The sequence below is a fragment of the Schistocerca americana genome, unplaced genomic scaffold (assembly GCF_021461395.2).
Source record: "Schistocerca americana isolate TAMUIC-IGC-003095 unplaced genomic scaffold, iqSchAmer2.1 HiC_scaffold_147, whole genome shotgun sequence".
NCBI lineage: Eukaryota > Metazoa > Arthropoda > Insecta > Orthoptera > Acrididae > Schistocerca > Schistocerca americana.
This window is the reverse complement of record NW_025725554.1, coordinates 199,064-212,800: the sequence shown is the minus strand read 5'-3', so window position 1 is coordinate 212,800 and position 13,737 is coordinate 199,064. Positions and strand designations below refer to the sequence as shown.

General features: G+C 51.9%; 22 non-coding genes across 22 annotated transcripts; all 22 read left to right on the top strand.

Moving 5' to 3' along the window:
- The first annotated feature begins 56 nt into the window (after positions 1-56).
- Trnat-agu lies at positions 57-128 on the top strand. Its single transcript has one exon. It is a non-coding gene; the product is annotated as a tRNA-Thr (tRNA).
- A 500-nt stretch (positions 129-628) lies between these two features.
- On the top strand, positions 629-701 carry Trnar-ucg. The gene has a single exon. It is a non-coding gene; the product is annotated as a tRNA-Arg (tRNA).
- Positions 702-1,153: 452 nt separating this feature from the next.
- On the top strand, positions 1,154-1,226 carry Trnak-cuu. The gene has a single exon. It is a non-coding gene; the product is annotated as a tRNA-Lys (tRNA).
- Positions 1,227-1,563: 337 nt separating this feature from the next.
- Positions 1,564-1,635, top strand: Trnat-agu. The gene has a single exon. It is a non-coding gene; the product is annotated as a tRNA-Thr (tRNA).
- A 500-nt stretch (positions 1,636-2,135) lies between these two features.
- Positions 2,136-2,208, top strand: Trnar-ucg. The gene has a single exon. It is a non-coding gene; the product is annotated as a tRNA-Arg (tRNA).
- Positions 2,209-2,660: 452 nt separating this feature from the next.
- Positions 2,661-2,733, top strand: Trnak-cuu. The gene has a single exon. It is a non-coding gene; the product is annotated as a tRNA-Lys (tRNA).
- A 337-nt stretch (positions 2,734-3,070) lies between these two features.
- On the top strand, positions 3,071-3,142 carry Trnat-agu. The gene has a single exon. It is a non-coding gene; the product is annotated as a tRNA-Thr (tRNA).
- Positions 3,143-3,642: 500 nt separating this feature from the next.
- Trnar-ucg lies at positions 3,643-3,715 on the top strand. Its single transcript has one exon. It is a non-coding gene; the product is annotated as a tRNA-Arg (tRNA).
- A 452-nt stretch (positions 3,716-4,167) lies between these two features.
- Positions 4,168-4,240, top strand: Trnak-cuu. Its single transcript has one exon. It is a non-coding gene; the product is annotated as a tRNA-Lys (tRNA).
- A 337-nt stretch (positions 4,241-4,577) lies between these two features.
- Positions 4,578-4,649, top strand: Trnat-agu. The gene has a single exon. It is a non-coding gene; the product is annotated as a tRNA-Thr (tRNA).
- A 500-nt stretch (positions 4,650-5,149) lies between these two features.
- On the top strand, positions 5,150-5,222 carry Trnar-ucg. The gene has a single exon. It is a non-coding gene; the product is annotated as a tRNA-Arg (tRNA).
- A 452-nt stretch (positions 5,223-5,674) lies between these two features.
- Trnak-cuu lies at positions 5,675-5,747 on the top strand. Its single transcript has one exon. It is a non-coding gene; the product is annotated as a tRNA-Lys (tRNA).
- A 337-nt stretch (positions 5,748-6,084) lies between these two features.
- Positions 6,085-6,156, top strand: Trnat-agu. The gene has a single exon. It is a non-coding gene; the product is annotated as a tRNA-Thr (tRNA).
- A 500-nt stretch (positions 6,157-6,656) lies between these two features.
- On the top strand, positions 6,657-6,729 carry Trnar-ucg. Its single transcript has one exon. It is a non-coding gene; the product is annotated as a tRNA-Arg (tRNA).
- Positions 6,730-7,181: 452 nt separating this feature from the next.
- Trnak-cuu lies at positions 7,182-7,254 on the top strand. Its single transcript has one exon. It is a non-coding gene; the product is annotated as a tRNA-Lys (tRNA).
- Positions 7,255-7,591: 337 nt separating this feature from the next.
- Positions 7,592-7,663, top strand: Trnat-agu. The gene has a single exon. It is a non-coding gene; the product is annotated as a tRNA-Thr (tRNA).
- A 500-nt stretch (positions 7,664-8,163) lies between these two features.
- Trnar-ucg lies at positions 8,164-8,236 on the top strand. The gene has a single exon. It is a non-coding gene; the product is annotated as a tRNA-Arg (tRNA).
- Positions 8,237-8,688: 452 nt separating this feature from the next.
- Positions 8,689-8,761, top strand: Trnak-cuu. The gene has a single exon. It is a non-coding gene; the product is annotated as a tRNA-Lys (tRNA).
- A 337-nt stretch (positions 8,762-9,098) lies between these two features.
- On the top strand, positions 9,099-9,170 carry Trnat-agu. The gene has a single exon. It is a non-coding gene; the product is annotated as a tRNA-Thr (tRNA).
- Positions 9,171-9,670: 500 nt separating this feature from the next.
- Trnar-ucg lies at positions 9,671-9,743 on the top strand. The gene has a single exon. It is a non-coding gene; the product is annotated as a tRNA-Arg (tRNA).
- Positions 9,744-10,195: 452 nt separating this feature from the next.
- On the top strand, positions 10,196-10,268 carry Trnak-cuu. The gene has a single exon. It is a non-coding gene; the product is annotated as a tRNA-Lys (tRNA).
- A 337-nt stretch (positions 10,269-10,605) lies between these two features.
- Positions 10,606-10,677, top strand: Trnat-agu. Its single transcript has one exon. It is a non-coding gene; the product is annotated as a tRNA-Thr (tRNA).
- The last annotated feature ends 3,060 nt before the right edge of the window (positions 10,678-13,737 follow it).

Sequence of the window (13,737 nt, the reverse complement as noted above, 5' to 3'; positions counted from 1 at the left end):
GCCTGATGATCCAGACGAGCGTAAGCACGAAGTACGCAAAACTACCGCTAGGCCGCGCCTCTTTAGCTCAGTGGCAGAGCACTGGTCTAGTAAACCAGGGGTCGTGAGTTCGATCCTCACAGGAGGCAAACGAATTTTCGAAATCAGTTGCGCGTCGTGGCCGTATAGCAAGCAGTGTCTGGAACGACGAACAATTAGCAACAGGTGTTTTATTTAGAATTACTCTCAGATGTGATTGAGGCGAATGTCGCAGATAAAGCATTTTCCAAAGCGGTACAGCGTAGGGTGGGAGGCGGCAGTCTGAATTATATTTTTTACATGTGTTTTTCAAATATCACAGAGCCTCTCGCGAGCGTCGTCGTCGTCGTCGTCGACGCCGCCGCTTCTGCAGAAGTAGCAAATCGCCATCGTAGCAAATGCGGCGAGGGACGCCCTGCCTTCGATTTCGAATGCACAAAGTGTGTGGTCTTGATTCCCAATCTCTACTTGGTCGGTCTCGTAAAGGCTTGCATGTAACGAATGGGTGGGAAGCAGCAAGAGGCAGCGGCTGTGTAGAACGAAAACACAATTCCTCAGCGGTATGAGCGTTTCGAGATGACACGAATGTAAGGAATACTTGGCGGCCAGTGACCGTGTGTCCTAATGGATAAGGCGTCGGACTTCGGATCCGAAGATTGCAGGTTCGAATCCTGTCACGGTCGTGTTTTTCCAATTCTGCAAAAGAAACACACCGTTTTAGTGTAGCTATTGAGCAGTACGAAATCGTCTGAATGTTGCTGTTGTCCATTTCCTGCTTGGAGATGCACTTGAGCTTGATACACACACAGCCAGAACGGTGTTATCTAGCGAAATGGTCGGCTGAGTGCCGTCACCGCGAGTTTTGGCTGGCATTTGCGCATCTAAGACAGCGTCGGAAAGTAACCCGTTCGGCTTCTGAGTCAAATCAAATATGTGTGTTAATTTTGACACCACTAGCGCTGCAGGTTTTCATGCAATTCCTGTACCTCTCAGAAATGATTATGAAATAAAACTGAAGTACGTGACGTGTGTGACGCTAGGAAAACATTAGGCAGCATGGAGAGATTCTGTATGGGACCACCCCACCGAAACGAGAACTGTGTGTCGTGCGACCCGACACGTAGTCACCGACGCAGCCCGGCTAGCTCAGTCGGTAGAGCATGAGACTCTTAATCTCAGGGTCGTGGGTTCGAGCCCCACGCTGGGCGGAACGTGATTTTGTTCCGCTGCAGATGTAAATTACCGTTTCTCTGATCAATGTGACGTAATGGAAATAGCAACTTAAAACTTTGCCTACGTCTCCATCAGTCGCAAGGAAGTGTATCTGAAGGTGAAGGTGATTTCGTAGACATGTGTCAAAGACATGTTCTGAAATGTAAGTGGTGTTGGTTGGAGAGCACATCGGTTACGTGTGAGATGTGTAGCCAAGCAGTAATGGTGCGCCATAGCTGCAAATATTAGTCGGTAATATGAAGTGTTGTCAGCTTAAGCCTGATGATCCAGACGAGCGTAAGCACGAAGTACGCAAAACTACCGCTAGGCCGCGCCTCTTTAGCTCAGTGGCAGAGAACTGGTCTAGTAAACCAGGGGTCGTGAGTTCGATCCTCACAGGAGGCAAACGAATTTTCGAAATCAGTTGCGCGTCGTGGCCGTATAGCAAGCAGTGTCTGGAACGACGAACAATTAGCAACAGGTGTTTTATTTAGAATTACTCTCAGATGTGATTGAGGCGAATGTCGCAGATAAAGCATTTTCCAAAGCGGTACAGCGTAGGGTGGGAGGCGGCAGTCTGAATTATATTTTTTACATGTGTTTTTCAAATATCACAGAGCCTCTCGCGAGCGTCGTCGTCGTCGTCGTCGACGCCGCCGCTTCTGCAGAAGTAGCAAATCGCCATCGTAGCAAATGCGGCGAGGGACGCCCTGCCTTCGATTTCGAATGCACAAAGTGTGTGGTCTTGATTCCCAATCTCTACTTGGTCGGTCTCGTAAAGGCTTGCATGTAACGAATGGGTGGGAAGCAGCAAGAGGCAGCGGCTGTGTAGAACGAAAACACAATTCCTCAGCGGTATGAGCGTTTCGAGATGACACGAATGTAAGGAATACTTGGCGGCCAGTGACCGTGTGTCCTAATGGATAAGGCGTCGGACTTCGGATCCGAAGATTGCAGGTTCGAATCCTGTCACGGTCGTGTTTTTCCAATTCTGCAAAAGAAACACACCGTTTTAGTGTAGCTATTGAGCAGTACGAAATCGTCTGAATGTTGCTGTTGTCCATTTCCTGCTTGGAGATGCACTTGAGCTTGATACACACACAGCCAGAACGGTGTTATCTAGCGAAATGGTCGGCTGAGTGCCGTCACCGCGAGTTTTGGCTGGCATTTGCGCATCTAAGACAGCGTCGGAAAGTAACCCGTTCGGCTTCTGAGTCAAATCAAATATGTGTGTTAATTTTGACACCACTAGCGCTGCAGGTTTTCATGCAATTCCTGTACCTCTCAGAAATGATTATGAAATAAAACTGAAGTACGTGACGTGTGTGACGCTAGGAAAACATTAGGCAGCATGGAGAGATTCTGTATGGGACCACCCCACCGAAACGAGAACTGTGTGTCGTGCGACCCGACACGTAGTCACCGACGCAGCCCGGCTAGCTCAGTCGGTAGAGCATGAGACTCTTAATCTCAGGGTCGTGGGTTCGAGCCCCACGCTGGGCGGAACGTGATTTTGTTCCGCTGCAGATGTAAATTACCGTTTCTCTGATCAATGTGACGTAATGGAAATAGCAACTTAAAACTTTGCCTACGTCTCCATCAGTCGCAAGGAAGTGTATCTGAAGGTGAAGGTGATTTCGTAGACATGTGTCAAAGACATGTTCTGAAATGTAAGTGGTGTTGGTTGGAGAGCACATCGGTTACGTGTGAGATGTGTAGCCAAGCAGTAATGGTGCGCCATAGCTGCAAATATTAGTCGGTAATATGAAGTGTTGTCAGCTTAAGCCTGATGATCCAGACGAGCGTAAGCACGAAGTACGCAAAACTACCGCTAGGCCGCGCCTCTTTAGCTCAGTGGCAGAGCACTGGTCTAGTAAACCAGGGGTCGTGAGTTCGATCCTCACAGGAGGCAAACGAATTTTCGAAATCAGTTGCGCGTCGTGGCCGTATAGCAAGCAGTGTCTGGAACGACGAACAATTAGCAACAGGTGTTTTATTTAGAATTACTCTCAGATGTGATTGAGGCGAATGTCGCAGATAAAGCATTTTCCAAAGCGGTACAGCGTAGGGTGGGAGGCGGCAGTCTGAATTATATTTTTTACATGTGTTTTTCAAATATCACAGAGCCTCTCGCGAGCGTCGTCGTCGTCGTCGTCGACGCCGCCGCTTCTGCAGAAGTAGCAAATCGCCATCGTAGCAAATGCGGCGAGGGACGCCCTGCCTTCGATTTCGAATGCACAAAGTGTGTGGTCTTGATTCCCAATCTCTACTTGGTCGGTCTCGTAAAGGCTTGCATGTAACGAATGGGTGGGAAGCAGCAAGAGGCAGCGGCTGTGTAGAACGAAAACACAATTCCTCAGCGGTATGAGCGTTTCGAGATGACACGAATGTAAGGAATACTTGGCGGCCAGTGACCGTGTGTCCTAATGGATAAGGCGTCGGACTTCGGATCCGAAGATTGCAGGTTCGAATCCTGTCACGGTCGTGTTTTTCCAATTCTGCAAAAGAAACACACCGTTTTAGTGTAGCTATTGAGCAGTACGAAATCGTCTGAATGTTGCTGTTGTCCATTTCCTGCTTGGAGATGCACTTGAGCTTGATACACACACAGCCAGAACGGTGTTATCTAGCGAAATGGTCGGCTGAGTGCCGTCACCGCGAGTTTTGGCTGGCATTTGCGCATCTAAGACAGCGTCGGAAAGTAACCCGTTCGGCTTCTGAGTCAAATCAAATATGTGTGTTAATTTTGACACCACTAGCGCTGCAGGTTTTCATGCAATTCCTGTACCTCTCAGAAATGATTATGAAATAAAACTGAAGTACGTGACGTGTGTGACGCTAGGAAAACATTAGGCAGCATGGAGAGATTCTGTATGGGACCACCCCACCGAAACGAGAACTGTGTGTCGTGCGACCCGACACGTAGTCACCGACGCAGCCCGGCTAGCTCAGTCGGTAGAGCATGAGACTCTTAATCTCAGGGTCGTGGGTTCGAGCCCCACGCTGGGCGGAACGTGATTTTGTTCCGCTGCAGATGTAAATTACCGTTTCTCTGATCAATGTGACGTAATGGAAATAGCAACTTAAAACTTTGCCTACGTCTCCATCAGTCGCAAGGAAGTGTATCTGAAGGTGAAGGTGATTTCGTAGACATGTGTCAAAGACATGTTCTGAAATGTAAGTGGTGTTGGTTGGAGAGCACATCGGTTACGTGTGAGATGTGTAGCCAAGCAGTAATGGTGCGCCATAGCTGCAAATATTAGTCGGTAATATGAAGTGTTGTCAGCTTAAGCCTGATGATCCAGACGAGCGTAAGCACGAAGTACGCAAAACTACCGCTAGGCCGCGCCTCTTTAGCTCAGTGGCAGAGAACTGGTCTAGTAAACCAGGGGTCGTGAGTTCGATCCTCACAGGAGGCAAACGAATTTTCGAAATCAGTTGCGCGTCGTGGCCGTATAGCAAGCAGTGTCTGGAACGACGAACAATTAGCAACAGGTGTTTTATTTAGAATTACTCTCAGATGTGATTGAGGCGAATGTCGCAGATAAAGCATTTTCCAAAGCGGTACAGCGTAGGGTGGGAGGCGGCAGTCTGAATTATATTTTTTACATGTGTTTTTCAAATATCACAGAGCCTCTCGCGAGCGTCGTCGTCGTCGTCGTCGACGCCGCCGCTTCTGCAGAAGTAGCAAATCGCCATCGTAGCAAATGCGGCGAGGGACGCCCTGCCTTCGATTTCGAATGCACAAAGTGTGTGGTCTTGATTCCCAATCTCTACTTGGTCGGTCTCGTAAAGGCTTGCATGTAACGAATGGGTGGGAAGCAGCAAGAGGCAGCGGCTGTGTAGAACGAAAACACAATTCCTCAGCGGTATGAGCGTTTCGAGATGACACGAATGTAAGGAATACTTGGCGGCCAGTGACCGTGTGTCCTAATGGATAAGGCGTCGGACTTCGGATCCGAAGATTGCAGGTTCGAATCCTGTCACGGTCGTGTTTTTCCAATTCTGCAAAAGAAACACACCGTTTTAGTGTAGCTATTGAGCAGTACGAAATCGTCTGAATGTTGCTGTTGTCCATTTCCTGCTTGGAGATGCACTTGAGCTTGATACACACACAGCCAGAACGGTGTTATCTAGCGAAATGGTCGGCTGAGTGCCGTCACCGCGAGTTTTGGCTGGCATTTGCGCATCTAAGACAGCGTCGGAAAGTAACCCGTTCGGCTTCTGAGTCAAATCAAATATGTGTGTTAATTTTGACACCACTAGCGCTGCAGGTTTTCATGCAATTCCTGTACCTCTCAGAAATGATTATGAAATAAAACTGAAGTACGTGACGTGTGTGACGCTAGGAAAACATTAGGCAGCATGGAGAGATTCTGTATGGGACCACCCCACCGAAACGAGAACTGTGTGTCGTGCGACCCGACACGTAGTCACCGACGCAGCCCGGCTAGCTCAGTCGGTAGAGCATGAGACTCTTAATCTCAGGGTCGTGGGTTCGAGCCCCACGCTGGGCGGAACGTGATTTTGTTCCGCTGCAGATGTAAATTACCGTTTCTCTGATCAATGTGACGTAATGGAAATAGCAACTTAAAACTTTGCCTACGTCTCCATCAGTCGCAAGGAAGTGTATCTGAAGGTGAAGGTGATTTCGTAGACATGTGTCAAAGACATGTTCTGAAATGTAAGTGGTGTTGGTTGGAGAGCACATCGGTTACGTGTGAGATGTGTAGCCAAGCAGTAATGGTGCGCCATAGCTGCAAATATTAGTCGGTAATATGAAGTGTTGTCAGCTTAAGCCTGATGATCCAGACGAGCGTAAGCACGAAGTACGCAAAACTACCGCTAGGCCGCGCCTCTTTAGCTCAGTGGCAGAGCACTGGTCTAGTAAACCAGGGGTCGTGAGTTCGATCCTCACAGGAGGCAAACGAATTTTCGAAATCAGTTGCGCGTCGTGGCCGTATAGCAAGCAGTGTCTGGAACGACGAACAATTAGCAACAGGTGTTTTATTTAGAATTACTCTCAGATGTGATTGAGGCGAATGTCGCAGATAAAGCATTTTCCAAAGCGGTACAGCGTAGGGTGGGAGGCGGCAGTCTGAATTATATTTTTTACATGTGTTTTTCAAATATCACAGAGCCTCTCGCGAGCGTCGTCGTCGTCGTCGTCGACGCCGCCGCTTCTGCAGAAGTAGCAAATCGCCATCGTAGCAAATGCGGCGAGGGACGCCCTGCCTTCGATTTCGAATGCACAAAGTGTGTGGTCTTGATTCCCAATCTCTACTTGGTCGGTCTCGTAAAGGCTTGCATGTAACGAATGGGTGGGAAGCAGCAAGAGGCAGCGGCTGTGTAGAACGAAAACACAATTCCTCAGCGGTATGAGCGTTTCGAGATGACACGAATGTAAGGAATACTTGGCGGCCAGTGACCGTGTGTCCTAATGGATAAGGCGTCGGACTTCGGATCCGAAGATTGCAGGTTCGAATCCTGTCACGGTCGTGTTTTTCCAATTCTGCAAAAGAAACACACCGTTTTAGTGTAGCTATTGAGCAGTACGAAATCGTCTGAATGTTGCTGTTGTCCATTTCCTGCTTGGAGATGCACTTGAGCTTGATACACACACAGCCAGAACGGTGTTATCTAGCGAAATGGTCGGCTGAGTGCCGTCACCGCGAGTTTTGGCTGGCATTTGCGCATCTAAGACAGCGTCGGAAAGTAACCCGTTCGGCTTCTGAGTCAAATCAAATATGTGTGTTAATTTTGACACCACTAGCGCTGCAGGTTTTCATGCAATTCCTGTACCTCTCAGAAATGATTATGAAATAAAACTGAAGTACGTGACGTGTGTGACGCTAGGAAAACATTAGGCAGCATGGAGAGATTCTGTATGGGACCACCCCACCGAAACGAGAACTGTGTGTCGTGCGACCCGACACGTAGTCACCGACGCAGCCCGGCTAGCTCAGTCGGTAGAGCATGAGACTCTTAATCTCAGGGTCGTGGGTTCGAGCCCCACGCTGGGCGGAACGTAATTTTGTTCCGCTGCAGATGTAAATTACCGTTTCTCTGATCAATGTGACGTAATGGAAATAGCAACTTAAAACTTTGCCTACGTCTCCATCAGTCGCAAGGAAGTGTATCTGAAGGTGAAGGTGATTTCGTAGACATGTGTCAAAGACATGTTCTGAAATGTAAGTGGTGTTGGTTGGAGAGCACATCGGTTACGTGTGAGATGTGTAGCCAAGCAGTAATGGTGCGCCATAGCTGCAAATATTAGTCGGTAATATGAAGTGTTGTCAGCTTAAGCCTGATGATCCAGACGAGCGTAAGCACGAAGTACGCAAAACTACCACTAGGCCGCGCCTCTTTAGCTCAGTGGCAGAGCACTGGTCTAGTAAACCAGGGGTCGTGAGTTCGATCCTCACAGGAGGCAAACGAATTTTCGAAATCAGTTGCGCGTCGTGGCCGTATAGCAAGCAGTGTCTGGAACGACGAACAATTAGCAACAGGTGTTTTATTTAGAATTACTCTCAGATGTGATTGAGGCGAATGTCGCAGATAAAGCATTTTCCAAAGCGGTACAGCGTAGGGTGGGAGGCGGCAGTCTGAATTATATTTTTTACATGTGTTTTTCAAATATCACAGAGCCTCTCGCGAGCGTCGTCGTCGTCGTCGTCGACGCCGCCGCTTCTGCAGAAGTAGCAAATCGCCATCGTAGCAAATGCGGCGAGGGACGCCCTGCCTTCGATTTCGAATGCACAAAGTGTGTGGTCTTGATTCCCAATCTCTACTTGGTCGGTCTCGTAAAGGCTTGCATGTAACGAATGGGTGGGAAGCAGCAAGAGGCAGCGGCTGTGTAGAACGAAAACACAATTCCTCAGCGGTATGAGCGTTTCGAGATGACACGAATGTAAGGAATACTTGGCGGCCAGTGACCGTGTGGCCTAATGGATAAGGCGTCGGACTTCGGATCCGAAGATTGCAGGTTCGAATCCTGTCACGGTCGTGTTTTTCCAATTCTGCAAAAGAAACACACCGTTTTAGTGTAGCTATTGAGCAGTACGAAATCGTCTGAATGTTGCTGTTGTCCATTTCCTGCTTGGAGATGCACTTGAGCTTGATACACACACAGCCAGAACGGTGTTATCTAGCGAAATGGTCGGCTGAGTGCCGTCACCGCGAGTTTTGGCTGGCATTTGCGCATCTAAGACAGCGTCGGAAAGTAACCCGTTCGGCTTCTGAGTCAAATCAAATATGTGTGTTAATTTTGACACCACTAGGGCTGCAGGTTTTCATGCAATTCCTGTACCTCTCAGAAATGATTATGAAATAAAACTGAAGTACGTGACGTGTGTGACGCTAGGAAAACATTAGGCAGCATGGAGAGATTCTGTATGGGACCACCCCACCGAAACGAGAACTGTGTGTCGTGCGACCCGACACGTAGTCACCGACGCAGCCCGGCTAGCTCAGTCGGTAGAGCATGAGACTCTTAATCTCAGGGTCGTGGGTTCGAGCCCCACGCTGGGCGGAACGTAATTTTGTTCCGCTGCAGATGTAAATTACCGTTTCTCTGATCAATGTGACGTAATGGAAATAGCAACTTAAAACTTTGCCTACGTCTCCATCAGTCGCAAGGAAGTGTATCTGAAGGTGAAGGTGATTTCGTAGACATGTGTCAAAGACATGTTCTGAAATGTAAGTGGTGTTGGTTGGAGAGCACATCGGTTACGTGTGAGATGTGTAGCCAAGCAGTAATGGTGCGCCATAGCTGCAAATATTAGTCGGTAATATGAAGTGTTGTCAGCTTAAGCCTGATGATCCAGACGAGCGTAAGCACGAAGTACGCAAAACTACCGCTAGGCCGCGCCTCTTTAGCTCAGTGGCAGAGCACTGGTCTAGTAAACCAGGGGTCGTGAGTTCGATCCTCACAGGAGGCAAACGAATTTTCGAAATCAGTTGCGCGTCGTGGCCGTATAGCAAGCAGTGTCTGGAACGACGAACAATTAGCAACAGGTGTTTTATTTAGAATTACTCTCAGATGTGATTGAGGCGAATGTCGCAGATAAAGCATTTTCCAAAGCGGTACAGCGTAGGGTGGGAGGCGGCAGTCTGAATTATATTTTTTACATGTGTTTTTCAAATATCACAGAGCCTCTCGCGAGCGTCGTCGTCGTCGTCGTCGACGCCGCCGCTTCTGCAGAAGTAGCAAATCGCCATCGTAGCAAATGCGGCGAGGGACGCCCTGCCTTCGATTTCGAATGCACAAAGTGTGTGGTCTTGATTCCCAATCTCTACTTGGTCGGTCTCGTAAAGGCTTGCATGTAACGAATGGGTGGGAAGCAGCAAGAGGCAGCGGCTGTGTAGAACGAAAACACAATTCCTCAGCGGTATGAGCGTTTCGAGATGACACGAATGTAAGGAATACTTGGCGGCCAGTGACCGTGTGTCCTAATGGATAAGGCGTCGGACTTCGGATCCGAAGATTGCAGGTTCGAATCCTGTCACGGTCGTGTTTTTCCAATTCTGCAAAAGAAACACACCGTTTTAGTGTAGCTATTGAGCAGTACGAAATCGTCTGAATGTTGCTGTTGTCCATTTCCTGCTTGGAGATGCACTTGAGCTTGATACACACACAGCCAGAACGGTGTTATCTAGCGAAATGGTCGGCTGAGTGCCGTCACCGCGAGTTTTGGCTGGCATTTGCGCATCTAAGACAGCGTCGGAAAGTAACCCGTTCGGCTTCTGAGTCAAATCAAATATGTGTGTTAATTTTGACACCACTAGCGCTGCAGGTTTTCATGCAATTCCTGTACCTCTCAGAAATGATTATGAAATAAAACTGAAGTACGTGACGTGTGTGACGCTAGGAAAACATTAGGCAGCATGGAGAGATTCTGTATGGGACCACCCCACCGAAACGAGAACTGTGTGTCGTGCGACCCGACACGTAGTCACCGACGCAGCCCGGCTAGCTCAGTCGGTAGAGCATGAGACTCTTAATCTCAGGGTCGTGGGTTCGAGCCCCACGCTGGGCGGAACGTGATTTTGTTCCGCTGCAGATGTAAATTACCGTTTCTCTGATCAATGTGACGTAATGGAAATAGCAACTTAAAACTTTGCCTACGTCTCCATCAGTCGCAAGGAAGTGTATCTGAAGGTGAAGGTGATTTCGTAGACATGTGTCAAAGACATGTTCTGAAATGTAAGTGGTGTTGGTTGGAGAGCACATCGGTTACGTGTGAGATGTGTAGCCAAGCAGTAATGGTGCGCCATAGCTGCAAATATTAGTCGGTAATATGAAGTGTTGTCAGCTTAAGCCTGATGATCCAGACGAGCGTAAGCACGAAGTACGCAAAACTACCACTAGGCCGCGCCTCTTTAGCTCAGTGGCAGAGCACTGGTCTAGTAAACCAGGGGTCGTGAGTTCGATCCTCACAGGAGGCAAACGAATTTTCGAAATCAGTTGCGCGTCGTGGCCGTATAGCAAGCAGTGTCTGGAACGACGAACAATTAGCAACAGGTGTTTTATTTAGAATTACTCTCAGATGTGATTGAGGCGAATGTCGCAGATAAAGCATTTTCCAAAGCGGTACAGCCATTCGAGGGTTGGATTCCCTCTCTTCTTCTTCGAAGAGTTTCACTGCCTGGGCTACTCTCAGGGTGCGCCTTCGACGTGGAAGATCCTTGCCGTGTCGTCTGTTTGCCGCCGCCGCCGCCTGCCGGGGCTCGTCGCCCGTCGCCCCCGCCTAGTCGCCGCCTGCCGGTCCTTGCCGCCGCCGCCGCCGCCGCCAGAGCCGCCTGCCGGGGCTCGTCGCCCGTCGCCCCCGCCTGGTCGCCGCCTGACGGGGCTCGCCGCCCCCGCCTGGTCGCCGCCTGCCGGTGCCCGCCGCCGCCGCCTGCCGGTGCTCGCCGCCGCCGCCGCCGGTGCCCGCCGCCTGCCGGTGCTCGCCGCCGCCGCCGCCGCCGGTGCCCGCCGCCGCCGGTGCCCGCCGCCGCCGCCGCCGCCATCCGGTGCCGCCTGGTCGCCACCATCGCCGCCGTCCTGACCCTGGTCTACGGCCGTCTTCGTCTTCATCCGTCTTCGTCTTTGTCTGTCCCCGGTTTCTGTCCTCTCCTCTTCGTTCTTGTTTCTCTCTCCCGTCATGTCCGCCCCCACCACCACTGTCACTACTACCACCACCGCCATTGTCTATACCTCCCCTTCCGCCGCCTCCACCACTATAACTTGGTGTGCCCAGTCCCACCTCCCTCCTTCCATTCCACCTCTCCTCACTGTCCCTTCACCCTCTCTCTTTGTCGCCCCCTCTCCCGCTTCTTCCTCCCGCTCCTCTCGTTCTGATCCCTTCCCCCCACTCCCCCAGCCTGTCACTGCAGCTCCAGCTCGGGTGGTGGCCCGTCGGGCCACCGCCCACGCCCAGCTCTCCCCGTCACCTTCGCCATCACCGCCGCCTCTGCCGCCGTCATCGTCATCGTCACCTTCACCGTCACCATCACCATCTCCGGCGCCGACTCCGGCCCCGGGACCTGCCCCTCCCCGCCACATTCCCGTTGTTCCCATCCCCCACACCTCCTCCACCGCCGTCAAGCGCCCCGGTGGCACCCCTGCTTCCTCTGCTTCCAAAAAGGCTGCACCTCGTCCTCCTTCCCCCACCCTTGATGCCATGGAAGTCTCCCCGCCTGTCCCTGCCCCCTCATCCTCCTCCTCTCTCCCTTCCTCCTACCGCTACCTCCTCTCCCGTCCTGATCCCTCTCTCCTTGAAGCCCGGAACCTCACCCTCTTCCTTCGCCAGCATTGTCCTGGCGCCCCCATCTCCCTCCTCACTCCTCGCCGAGATTCTGTTCTCATCTCCTCCCCCAGCCCAACCCTCCATACTGACATCCTCTCCCGTCTCCCCATCACCCGTTTTGGTCCCAACGCCTCCCTTACCCCTGCTCCTTCTCCATCTCCTACCCGCCAACCCCAACCCCCGCGTCGCCCGCCGACCCTCACCGCCGTGATCACGCGGCTCAGTCCGTCGATCACGGAGGAGGAGGTGTTGGCGGAGCTCCAGGCCCATCCCACGCTGGAGGTGCGGGCGGTCCGCCGCATTTTCAACTCGGCCGGCCCCACCCGCCTCATGCGGGTTTTCTCTGAGGACGCCCCCTCCATTGACCGTCTCCTGAAGGAGGGTGCCCTCCTCTTCCACCAGCGGTACAAGGTCGACCCTTCCCGTTCCCCTCCTCAATCCCTGCGCTGCCAGAGGTGTCTGCGCTATAATGCGCACCCCACAGCTGAGTGCCGCGAGGCCCCCACCTGCCCGCATTGTCGGCAGGCGCACTTCCTCCGGCAGTGCCCTAACCTCCAATCCCCTCCCTCCTGTAATACCTGCAATCTCCCTCATCCCACCTACTCCCAAAAGTGTAAAGCCCGACCCCCTCCAACCACTCCTGAACTCACCGTACCTGTCCGTCCTCTGGACGCCCCCACCCCTCCTGGCAATTCCCTTCGTCCCCCACCCACCGCTGAGGACATCATCAGGTTCCTCACCATCGTCCTCCAGAATGTTCATCCCTTTCAGCGCCCTCACACCCTCCAGCAGATCTCCCTTGCTGCCCGTTCCATCTTCCAACTCAAGATGTACGCCACCTACTCCAACAACCAGGCCCATTTCACCTTCTCCCGTCTTGACACCCTCGTTTAAATCCCAGTCATGGCGCGACAGCAACGTATCCTTTTCAACAACATCCGCTCCCTTCCCGCCAACAAAAACCTGTTCCTGCACACCCTTGCCACCCACCGCGTGGATGCCTTCCTCCTCAATGAAACCTTCCTGCAACCCCACCACACAGTCCACACTTCGCCCTACCTCCTCCACCGCTCCGATAATCCCCTCCCGATTGCGCGTGGCGGAGTTGCCATTGGTCACCACCGCCAGATCCCCGTTCGGCTCCAACCTCTCCTTCCCGACCCCACTGAACACCTGATCCTTAGTCTCTTCTTCCCCGGCCTTACCGTTACCTGCGCCACCATCTATGTCCGCCCCAACGCTCCTATTCCCTTCGACTTCCTCTCCCACGTCGATCGTACCTTTTCCTCCTACGTGATCGCCGCCGACCTCAACATCCATAGTCGTTCCGCTGCCCAGTTACGGCGATGGCATCGGTTCCTCTCCACCCTTCAAGGTGACCTCGTCCCCATCCCCCGGCATACCCGTCCTGAATCCAACTCCACTCCTGATGTTATCCTCTCCTCCCCCAACCTCCTTGGCCGCATCACGGTGGATGTCCTGGCGCCTATTGGTAGCGACCATCTCCCTGTCCTCCTCACCGTTTCAGACGGTCGTCGCCCTCGCCCCGACCCTCGTACTGACCCTCCCCCTAAGTATGTCCACGACTATTCCCGAGCCGACTGGAATGCCTACCGGGATACCCTTTCCACCCAGGTCGATAGCCACCCTCTCACCTACCACCACCCTGACGATGTCACCCATGCCGCCTCCTTTCTCCAGCGGACCTTGTCTGAGG